The 11737-nt window shown below is 41.6% G+C and overlaps 1 long non-coding RNA gene across 7 annotated transcripts in view; it reads right to left on the reverse strand.

Moving 5' to 3' along the window:
- The window catches only part of LOC105003072, a 178834-nt gene extending 167111 nt beyond the window's left edge, over nt 1–11723 (reverse strand). For 5 of the 7 annotated variants that reach the window (XR_827080.1, XR_827079.1, XR_827075.1 and 2 more), the window contains exons 1-2: nt 11611–11723; nt 9763–9879 (exon numbers count right to left, since the gene is read on the reverse strand). This is a non-coding gene — a long non-coding RNA (uncharacterized LOC105003072). Of the gene's footprint in view, nt 1–656; nt 3827–6934; nt 7344–9762; nt 9880–11610 lie in introns of those variants that run through there. The other 2 variants (XR_827074.1, XR_827077.1) reach the window with 2 other exon arrangements.
- Between the last annotated feature and the right edge of the window lie 14 nt (nt 11724–11737).

The following is an 11737-nucleotide window of genomic DNA, read 5'->3' on the forward strand; positions in this document are numbered from 1 at the left end:
CCAGTACTTTGGCCACCTCATGTAAAGAGTTGACTCATTGGAAAAGACTCTGATGCTGGGAGGGATTGGGGGCAGGAGGAGAAGGGGACGACAGAGGATGAGATGGCTGGATGGCATCACCGACTTGATGGACATGAGTTTGGTTGAACTCCGGGAGTTGGTGATGGACAGGGAGGCCTGGCGTGCTGCGATTCATGGCGTTGCAAAGAGTCGGACACGACTGAGCAACTGAACTGAACTGAACTGAGGTCCTTGTTGGTTATCCATTTTAAATATAGCAACATGTACATATCAATTCCAAACACTGTCAGACTGTATTTTAAAAAAATCAGCTATATTCTGTTACAATGAACATATCTAAGATGTAAGTTTCCAGAAAAATTGAAAGTAAAAGGATAGAAAAAGATACACCAGAAAAACACCAAACAGAAAGCTGAGGTACCTCTATTAAAATCAGACAAAATATACTCCCAGGCAAAAATCATTACTAGAGAAAAACAGGGTAACTCTTTAATGATAAAAGGGTCAGATCTTTAGAAAAGAGAAGAAGAAACTTCCCTGGAAGTCCAGTGCTTAAGGCTCTGTGCTTTGAAAAGCAGGGGCTGCAGGTTCATTCCCTGGTTAGGGAACTAAGATCCCACATGCTGCTCTGTGCAGTGCAGCCAAAAAAGAAAAAAAAAATTAATTTGGCTCATTTAAATTTCTGTGTATCTATTAATATAGCTTCAGAATGTAAAAAGCCAAAATGTTTCATGTGATTCATTATGGCCACTGAGATATAAGTAGAACTGTGGAATGGCAATTTCCTTAAAAGAAAGCCAGTGCATGACCTTTGTCCCTCTTCATGCTTTCCTCCCTCCTGTTGGCTGGAAAGTGGTCCTCATGCTGGAGAGGAGGGAGACCTTGGAAATGTGAGTCCTGCCCAGCGGAGGAGGAGCCTGAATCCCCTAGGACTTTGCAGAGTTGACTGCTGCTGCAGACTACTGTTGTAATAAAATTCTGTCCTCTGTAAGCCACTGTTTTTGGAGTCTCTGTTTCTCACACCAGAACCTAATCTTAACTAATACAGAGTGAGCTTACAGAAGTTGAGGAAGTAGACACATTTGCAAAGGAGGGGGAAAAATCATCATGGCTTTCCTAATCCCCAAAAGCTCCTGTAATGTTATTATAACACTTAGGTAATCAATAAGACAGGAGAAAAAACAGTTTCCTCAAATGACAACTGGCAATGTATTGCATATGGTTTATTAATCGTGCTTCTGCCTCTTTCAGCTGATTTGTCAGTTAGGAAGGAAATAGAAGATTAATTTAGTTCATTTAGACTTCCTTTTTTCCTCCTTTTTCTACCTTAAGAACTTAATATCCATGGAAATTACAAAATGGCCCATTTGTGTTTAAAATCCTCTATAGGAAATGTAATTGAGTAAATGCAATAGCCCTCAGAGAGAATGTACGCATTCTAATTTCTGTTCTATGATATCGGATTACAATCTGTTTGTCATCCCTAGAGACTAGTTTCATTCCTGCTGCTGTTGCTGTTGTTTTTTAATCCAGTGACAAAACCCAGAGAAAAACTGCTTCGAGCTCAAACACTTGCCAGGTAATATTACAGGGATAAGACTATGAGTCACTGAGAAAGTCAAAGGAAGATTTCAATATGGAAAACCAATGCCAGTGACTTCAATAACTGCTCTTCAGGACCCCAAGTCCGAAAGCTAATGGGTTCTGGCACACTGTGAGTGGTGCAGATCCATACTGGAGCCTACTGGAGGGTGTGACTTAAGACCGCAAAAGACAGAGGAACACGGGGCCTGAGACGCTCCATCAAGGAACCAAGTGAGTGGCTTCCAAACTGGAAACACATGAACTCTTGCAAAAGGGTCTGTGGGTCTAGATACTTTATAGGAAACCAGTTTCCAGATTACAAATTGTTTCTGAAATGTACCTAAATATATTCTGAAGCACTAAGCCCCATCCTGGTTTTCCCATCCTCTCTTTTTACAATCATCCTTCCTCCACCTAACAAAACTCCGAGATGTATTCCAGTCACTAAAGAAGACAATCCATCTCACTATAAAACCCTAACTTACTTATTTTCTTACAAATAAATCACACTGTGCAGTTAAACTAATTTTCATTGCAAATAATGTATCCATCATTTCATTATTTGAAAAGGGTAATACTCTTGGCTTTTAGATCTTTAATAGTATTATAGAGTTGACGGGCAAAAGACGACTAGTCACTCAAAGAATGCTTCTTTTCTCAAAATAAGTAATATCCCCCTCTAGTCATGTTCTCATTCGGTAGAGACACATGATTTACTAGGCATCTGGAAGCCATTCTTTTAAGACGTCTTCACTGTTTCCTTTGGTGTTTTTGGGAGACATCACCCGGATATTATTAATCCTCAGTTTGTTTTTCCAAAATATCAAGTCTCACATTAAATCCTTTATTCTCCATGAGGATTTCTGGAGTAATCACTTCTTGGCTAGACTACACATTTTCTATATCAAATAACTTTCCCTGCATTCCAGTGTATTTTGCTCTGAGTTTCTACTTTTTAAAAACCCAGAACGGGGACAAAGTGCTACCTGACATAAAATGGGGTACATTTTTTTATGGAATTCTATATTCTTATTTAGATAAAAGAGTGAGTTTAAAACAAAAAGAGAGACTTTGAACAAAGTAATTTATAAAAAGATTTTTAAAGACTCAACTGCATAAAAATAAAGAGACAAATCAGAACACTTCTCTAGGCTATTCATCCTAGATATTCTTTTTTTAAACACATGATTACAATGTGTTTAAATTATTTGTATACAATCCTAGATTTGTCTGCTAGAGGACAGAGAATATGATAAGGTGACAGAACTACCATGATGATGTAATGGGATGAAGACCAATATCAAAACACACTTGTTGAATGATACATTGAGGAAGGTGTGCTGGTAGACTGGATAATCAGTTCTAGCAATTTCTTTAATCTGCTGTAGTGGTGTCAGATTATCTACACCCTGGCCATGAATTCATAGTGGTCAAATAACAGCTCCCCAACCTCTGGCTTTGGGCTTGACCATGTGATTTTTTGGATCCATGGGATGTCAGTTGACACAATGCATGGGATGTCAGTTGGAATGCTCATGAAAGTGATTCATGATGACAAGTACATGCCATACATAGCCACTGGCCCTCTGCCTGAGTCTGGAATGAGATGTGGAACAGGTTTCACAGCCTGGAACCAAGCCTAGAAGCACAGCCTGAACCAGAGTACTTACTCAGGCCTCATCTAGATGAGCCAAGACTGCAAGAAACTGCACCTGACCTACAGGTCTGTGAGTGCAAGTATGAATTCATGTGTACTACTGAGTGGGGTTATGCAGCAGTATTACAGACTAGCTACTTGTCACAGAAGCCTTGCCTCTTCTGATGTCTGAGTTCATCAGGACTGGGTGTCTGTGTGATGGATGATGGAGCACAAGCCTTCCACAAAGTGGTTGGCCCTGGTTCTTCTTGAGAAACTGATTGAATCCTTTTTTTTCCATAAAAATCACAGAGAGGGGTAAGACTCTTACTCATCTTTGGTATTGCTCAATGTTTCTAAATTTCTAAATGACATCCTTAAACTGCTATGGCTTGGTTTTCCTTTTTAGGAATTATTGTTGACTTCTGACTTTGGAAGTAGAGGGTATGATTCTGTTGGCACCATTCCTGCCCCCTGCTACCCACACATGTTCCCTCTTGCAACACTTGTCCATTTGATTGGAAGAACTCTCAAGCGTCAGCACCTGTTGATCTCTGTGTCCATGCTGGTCAGCAACAGGCCTGCCTGAAAATAGACATCGGGTTGCCAGTGTGAGGAAGGGGGCCAGGAGATAGCAGGGAGGGTGAGCGTGAGGGGGTGTGTGTGTAATCAGGAGCCCATATTTCCTTAGTTCCATGATTTCCATACAGTGTTTTCAGCTGTTCCTGGTGCTCTGAGTGATAAACCTTTAGATTGAGGGGAAAACTTATATGTCCAGCTACTCCTTGAACAAGGCTTTCAAGCTGTCTTCCTATTTCCAGTCCACTCTGCACCTTCAGAGATCCCTCCAAGTTCTGAGTTTTTCCAGGGTCCATTTTTCTGTAAATGTTTTATTTTTATTGGCTTTGATCCCTTCAAGCTTTTAGGATTCAGCTTTCTCCTCTTGGTTAGGCCATTTCCACTCTTCTGTTCTCTATTACCCATGTTCTGTTGGTATGTTTCACCCATTTCACCTTCCCTCCCATTCTCTTTCCTCACTGTCATTTTTGTGGGTTTTGGTGATGTGCACAATGCACATATTTGATTAGAAATTTAGGTTTAATTAATCCTACAGACCAGTTTTTATCATTATTATAGATGTGCCTCAAACTGACAAGAGAATGCACCTCTCTGGGTTTATTTTTCATTTTTCACTTATATGGAAATGAAGCATACAACATACTAGCCCTAGACTTCCCCTTCCCATTCAATTAGAGACTTTTCTTATTTTATCTTCTCACTCATTAAAGGCCAATCAATTGCACAACATGTAAATGTGAGATAAAAATCAGAGAAAACACTTTTGTGTTTTCAAATGTTTAAGGCAATCCTACACTTTTATTACCTTAGAATAAAAATCATTTTGTTTGATGCATATGAAATGATGGTTGATATATGGCCTAAATTTGAATTATCTGCATAAAGAATTTAAATTTACTCATGCATTCTATGTCTATTGTTTCTTACACGGTCCTAATCATTTACTATAGGAACACAGGCTCATTGCAACACACCAAAAGATAAGAAGGTATAGAAACAAAAACATTCATAATTCTTCCCCATCCATCCACTTTCTGAGGCAACGTATAGTACTGATTTGTTCTGTACATCATCCATGATCTGTACATACAACTAAGAAATAATACGTTAAAATTGTTTCACTCATTCAAGACATTAGGATTCGAGATACAATAGATAATTTATTCCAGAGTAAGGCACTAGGCTGAGATGTAAAATTGTAGAGGTTATAACTGGAAAGTCAATTTCCTGCCTCACCCATATTGAAGTTATAGAAGGGAAATGAGTGGATTTCCAGGGAAAAGCTTTTTGGAGAGAGCTGTGCTGGCCATCTCTTTTCTGTTCACGTGCCCTTCAACCTCAGTTTAGAAGGAAGGAAGAAGAGGGACTTTAAGAAGACTACTTAGAGAGCTTAATACATGTCCTTCATACTGTGCAGTTGTGAGTCGGGGAGGAGACAGTGGATGAGCCTGGGGGATGAGAGACATGCCTCAATTGTGACAGGACTGACCTGCATTGTTAGTTGAGCAGATAATGTATGAGTGCTTCCCATGGGTCAAATTTTGTCTGTGGGTGAAAAATACAGTGGAGATTGGAGGAGGTGGGATGGCAGCTATAAAGCCTCAGCAGAAAGCAAATGTATGAACAGATAGATTCCCAGGGAATAAAGTCAGAGGAAGACGCTTGTTTAGGGATGGTGCAAAATACAGTGAGAAGGACACCAACACTGCAAGATTTTTGAAATCCCAAGAAAAACATTCATAAGAGAATGAGCCAGATCAGGCTTAATGCAAAGAATGCAGAGTTAGTTTTTGACAGGACAATTTATAGAGACTCCTTGTCCTTCTACTTCTCCCTTCACTGTCCTTTCTCACCTAAAGGGCTAGAGTGGGACTACAGGAAGGAAATAGTGAAGACCAAGGACAAATAACAAGCTGGCTACGCTTATCCTATAAGACCAAAACCAGAGAATGATGTTACACATAAAAAAAGAAATCACAGGCCAATACAGGTGAAGAGGTGCAAAAATCCTTGACAAAGTACTAGCAAACCAAACTCAATACATTAAGATTACACACCATGATCAAGTGGAGTTTATCTCAAGGATGCAAGGATAGTTCAATATCTGTAAATCAATCAATGTGACACAGCATACTAATAATTTGAAGAATAAAATTGTATCATCTCAATAGGTGCAGAAAAAGCTTTTGACAAAACTTATTATCCATTTATGATTAAAACTGCCCCAGAAAGAGGGTATAGAAGGACCATATCTCAACATGACAAGGGCCATATATGGCAAGCCCTTTGCTAACATCTGTTGTTGTTCAGTTGCCAAGCCATGTCTGACTCTTTGTGACCCGATGGACTGCAGCATGCCAGGCCTCCCTGTCCTGCTAACATCATACTCTATGGTAAAAAGCTGAAACATTTATTCTAAGATCAGGAACAAACCAAGGATGGCCCACTGTCACTACTGTTATTCAACACAGTATTAAAAGTCCTAGCCATGGCAATTAGAGAAGAAAAAGAAACAAAAGGAATCCAAATTGGAAAGGAAGAAGTAAAACTGTCACTGTTTGCAGATGACATGATATTAATACTAGACAGAGAAAATCCTGAAGACACCATCAAAAAACTACTAGAACTCATCAACAAATTTGGTAAAGTTGCAGGATATAAAATTAATATACAGAAATCTGTTGCTTTTGTATATACTAGTGACTAATTACCAGAAAGAAAAGTTAAGAAAACAGTTTCAGTTACCATCACATCATAAACAATAATATATCTAGGAATAAACCTACCTAAGGAGGTAAAAGGTTTGTAAACAAAAAACTATAAAATACTGATGAAAGAAACTGAAGATGACACAAACACATGGAAGAATATACTGTGCTCATGGTGCCACCCCACTCCAGTACTCTTGCCTGGAAAATGCCATGGACGGAGGATCCTGGTGGGCTGCAGTCCATGGGGTCGCTAAGAGTTGGACACGACTTCACTTTCACTTTTCACTTTCATGCATTGGAGAAGGAAATGGCAACCCACTCCAGTGTTCTTGCCTGGAGAATCCCAGGGACAGGGGAGCCTAGTAGGCTGCTGTCTATGGGGTCACGCAGGGTCGGACACGACTGAAGCAACTTAGCATGGGTTAGAAAAATTAATATTGTTAAAATGACTATACTACCCAAGGAAACCTATCAAATCAATGCAATCCCTAAAAATATCAATGGCATTTTTCATAGAACTAGAACAAATAATTCTAAAATTTGTACAGACACATAAAAGATCCCGAATCATCAAAACAATCTTAAGAAAGAAGAACAAAGCTGGAGGTGTCACACTCTGATTTCAAATTATATTACAAAGAAAGCTACAGTAATCAAAGCAATGTGGTATACACACACAATAAACATTGATCTGGCTCACTCTTCTAAAACAGCTGTGTAATAGTCCTTCCCATGGATACACTGTATCTGTTTAAATCAGTGCCATACTGGTAGATGGAACTTCACAAGTGGTGCAGTGGTAAAGAATCCACCTGCCAATACAGGAGATACAAGAGACTCATCAATCCCTGGGTCAGGCACATCCCCTGGAGTAGGAAACGGCAACCTTCTCTAGTATTCTTGCCTGGAGAATTCCATGGACAGAGGAGTTTGGTGAGCTATAGCCCATGGGGCGGCAAAGAGTCAGACACCACTGAGCATATGCACCCATTGTGTTGCAGGCCAATTACACTTCAAAAACAAACAAGCAAACTCATAGAAAAAGTGATCAGATTTGTGATTATCAGAGGCAGAGGTTGAGAGGAAGGGAATTAGATGAAGGTGGTCGAAAGATACAAGCTTCCAGTTATGACAGATAATTACTAGTAATGTAATGTACAACATGATAAGTATCATTAACACAGCCGTAGGTTATATATGGAAGTTCTTAAGAGAGTAAACCCTAAGTGTTCTCATCACAAGGGAAGAACTGTTCTCTATTTTTACAATTTATATCTATATGAGATGATTGAATGGTCACTAAACTTGTGACAAGAAGACATTGTGATAATATACTGTGACAATCATTTTATGATGTAAGTCAGGTCATTACGCTGTACACCTTAAACTTACAACAGTGCTGTATGTAAATACGTCAGTAACACTGAGAGACAAAAAGATGAACTTAGTGTGTAATGGAGGTTAACAAATGAATAAAGATTTGGATGTGGGGGTAGAAAATGTAAAGATAACGAGATACAAAGGCCCACCAGTCCCCTCGCCTTAATATGGGAAAACCCTGTAGGGCCATCCCAGACCCAGGGCAATTTAGCTTTTCTCCCCGTCCAGTCCTGTCGCCTTCACTCCCCTGAAGAGTTCCTCAATGCATCCTTCACAGGCCTCTCTCCATCCTGGACTGTTTCTTAGGGGCCTGACCCACGGTGGTAGGTTATTAATAGTCATCCTGCTTCTACTCTTGCACCTTAACAGCTAGACTTCTTAGCAACATGAATCAGATCATGCCACTCTTTCCTTAAAATCCTCCAATAACTTTCAATTGCTCTTGGAATACAATCTACCTCTTCATCATGGCTTCAAGGTACTACCTTCTGTGACTGCCCACCTTGCAACCTTTTTTCCTCTTTGCTTACTGTGCTCCCTGCTACGGGCCTTACTCCAGGGATTTTGAATAGAGTTTAACAGACTCCTTTTTTTTTTCCCCAGAACTGGAACTGGACAACCCAGTTCTGTGAACAAAGTGCCTGGCAGTACATACCAGTATCCAAAAAAAAAAATACTGATCAAATAAATGAAAGTCTAGGAAGTTAGAATGTACACAGAAAGAGCTATTTCATTTTCAGACCATGGACTTGGTCCATAGTCCATCAGCTGAGGCTGCCATTCTTTGATGGTTGGTCTCTGTCTCTAAACAAAGGTTGGACCTGGGGAATTTGGCCTTTATAGCTTCATCAGACTTCATGCAAATGTCCCAACATCAGAATTCTGTTGAAGTCTGAAAAATTCCATTAACAGGAGATCTTGTCCCCACATGAGACTTAACTCCATTATTGCACAATAGAGTGATTGTACTTTTCGGCTAGATTTGTGAGGTTCCACTGTCAGTCCTTTCTGGATTGAGGTATCAGACACTCAGACCAATCTTCTCCTGATTCTGGCCTGTATATGCTCCTGTTGGCTGCCCCACACCAGGGGGCCCCATTCTAACACAGATGAATGGGCCCCTGAAACCCACCGACTCCCCTGTTTACAGAATGCCATGTCTGGAACTGTGTTCTCCCCTCCCCAATCATATGTTGAAGTCCCGTTCCTCAGAATGCAAATGTGTATGAGATAGGGTCTTACAGAGGTAATGCAAGTTGAAATGAGTTAATGAGGACGGACCCTAGTCCAACACGATGATTGTCTTTGGAAAAGGGGCTTTTTGCAGAGACAGGTGTACACAGGGGACATCCCAAGACATGAAGATGGCCGTTACAAGCCAGGGAGAGAGGCCCAGAACAGATCTTTCCCTCACAGCCTTCAGGAAGAATCAACCCTGCCAACACCTCGATTTTGGACTTTGAGCTCCTAGAGCTGTGAAACAATATATTTCTGTTGTTTAAAGTCTATGGCACCTTGTTAGGCAATCCTAGCAAATGCTTACATGGAATGCTTACAACGTTTACTGTCCACCAGGGGAGCTGAGCCACCCTGAGCCGGGGTGGATGGTTTCATGGAGAGCTTATTTAGCCAAAAACGTTCCAACCTTTCTCAGATGCCGATGGCAGACTTTCTCTAAAGTTCCACTGGACAAAACTGGGTCATGTTTCAGCTGCAGGCAATGCTGGGAGAGCCCTCTGCTACAGCAAACACCTGTGCACCCTCAGTGTTGAAAGCTCTTTTCCATAACACAGCCACTCAGAATCGTCAAACTGGTTCTATCAAGTGTGTCCAGGGAAACGTGGGCCTTACCTGTCTGCTTCCTGGTTCAACAAAGAATGTCAGGTAGCAAGCCATCTTCGGTCAGATGATTCATCAATTTGGCTCCTTCCGCAGCTCAGTCTGTCTTCCAGCTCTTAGGGATACACACTGGAAGGAAACAGAAAAGGTCCCTGTTTCATGGTGCTGACTGCAGTGGCAGGAGTCAGGCAAAAAGACTAAGAGGAGTTAAGTTCTACTGGAAGGCTTCTTTAGGTGGGATGGTGCGTACCTTGAGAAATGGTCAGTTAAGCTGAGAGCTGAAGGTCAGCCAAGTTAGTGCTTCCACGTGGCAAGAAAAAAACTGTAAGAAGCCTGCTGGGAATTCTACAAATTTAAATATTGTTAGAAGCTTTTCTTTTCTTTTTTTTTTTTTTTTTATTTTGAAGCTAATAAATTCCAATTTGGAATAGGATTAAGGAATAATAGATTCTGACTTGGCATGAATTTGGCCAATGCTCAGATCTTGGTTGGTGCTGGTTTGTTTCTGCTTTGCAAACCAAGGTCAACTGTCCAGCATTCTGTAGATCTCTGGCCAGTTTCTACATTGGGCCCAGTAAATGTGTTCTCATATTCTACAGCTGATTAAAATCCACAAGTGAAATGAAATACCAGAAGAAGCTTCATGCCTCTGAAAGGTGGCCCCTTCCCAGCTTGTTGACCCTCACCAGGTCATGACCGGTCATAACCCTGCTTCAGCTCTACAGGCATGATCCTGTGCTCCTGAATGTAATCTTACCACCTTTAAAAAATTTTTTTATTGGGCCCCTTACACCCACTGGCATATAATCTTCCTTTCTGGTGCTTGCAACTCTAGGCTTCTCTGGAAGGGAGGTCCCTTCAGGCAAAAAGATTCCACTCCTAACAAGTTTCACAATCTCAAAAAGAGAAGAAAAGAACCCAAAGCAAAGGTCACATCAACCTTATTTCTCTGTGTCTGCAGAAAGCTGTTTTTGAGTGGCAGCAACATAGTACCCTCACATGTGGCACTTGACATCCTCACAGATCTGCTGGCTTTAAGGAAAAACAATCCAGTTCTAGTTCCTCAACACTGTCTCCCTCCCTCCCTTCCCCCACCGCCCCCCCACCCCCCAACTATCCTGGCTGTACCCAAACACTCCATCAGCCAAGACAGTACACTGCTCATTCCCCCTCGTTTTTTTTTTTCACCCAACAAATATTTTCCTTTTTTCCACTCCCTCCCTCTGGTTTTTCAAGGTTGGTCTCCTGTTAGTGGGTTTCCTAGTGTAGCTCAGTGGTAAAGAATCCATCTCCCAATGTAGGAGACATGGTTCAATCCCTGGGTCAGGATGATCCCCTGGAGAAGGAAATGGCGACCCAGTCCCACGGACAGAGGAGCCTGCAGGGTTAAAGCCCATGGGGTCGCAGAGTCAGACACGACTTACCCAACTAAGACCTAACAACAACTCCTGATGGTAGAGTGTCTGCTGGTGGGGTCAAAGTCATCTTGGCACACAGAGGCGAAAGGCATTTAGAAACACGGGGAAAAGTCCTCATTTCATCCTAGTTCTATGAACTAGAGTATCCAAGAGCAGTTTCTGCTTTTCCAGTTAATATCCTAGAATTCTAGTTTATTTGCTTTCTGGAGAGAAAAATGTGCATCTCAAACATCCTGTAAGAGGCCCTGTGCTATTTTTCAGAACCCAGGAAAGATTTCGGGTACATATAACTCCTCAAGGAACGTGATGGGACTTCTGTCTAGAAGCCTAGGGGGAACAAAACGGCGTTTCCAATGACTATTTTCCATTTGCTTTCGGTTCTACCGTGAAATTGCTGCTAAAGCCTCTCACCGCGCGTTGGGGAAGGTGACAGGTTTCCCACCTGGTGGAGCCAGGAGGACGCGACCTCGGGTTGCTGGAGAAGAGAGAACGGAGCGCATCTGTCTCCAAGGCGGCGCGGGGCTCTGGGACTGGACTCAGGGCTCTCTGTGCGGGGGCGGGACTCCCGG

Source organism: Bison bison, unplaced genomic scaffold (assembly GCF_000754665.1).
Source record: "Bison bison bison isolate TAMUID 2011002044 unplaced genomic scaffold, Bison_UMD1.0 scf7180017864461, whole genome shotgun sequence".
NCBI classification, from domain to species: domain Eukaryota; kingdom Metazoa; phylum Chordata; class Mammalia; order Artiodactyla; family Bovidae; genus Bison; species Bison bison.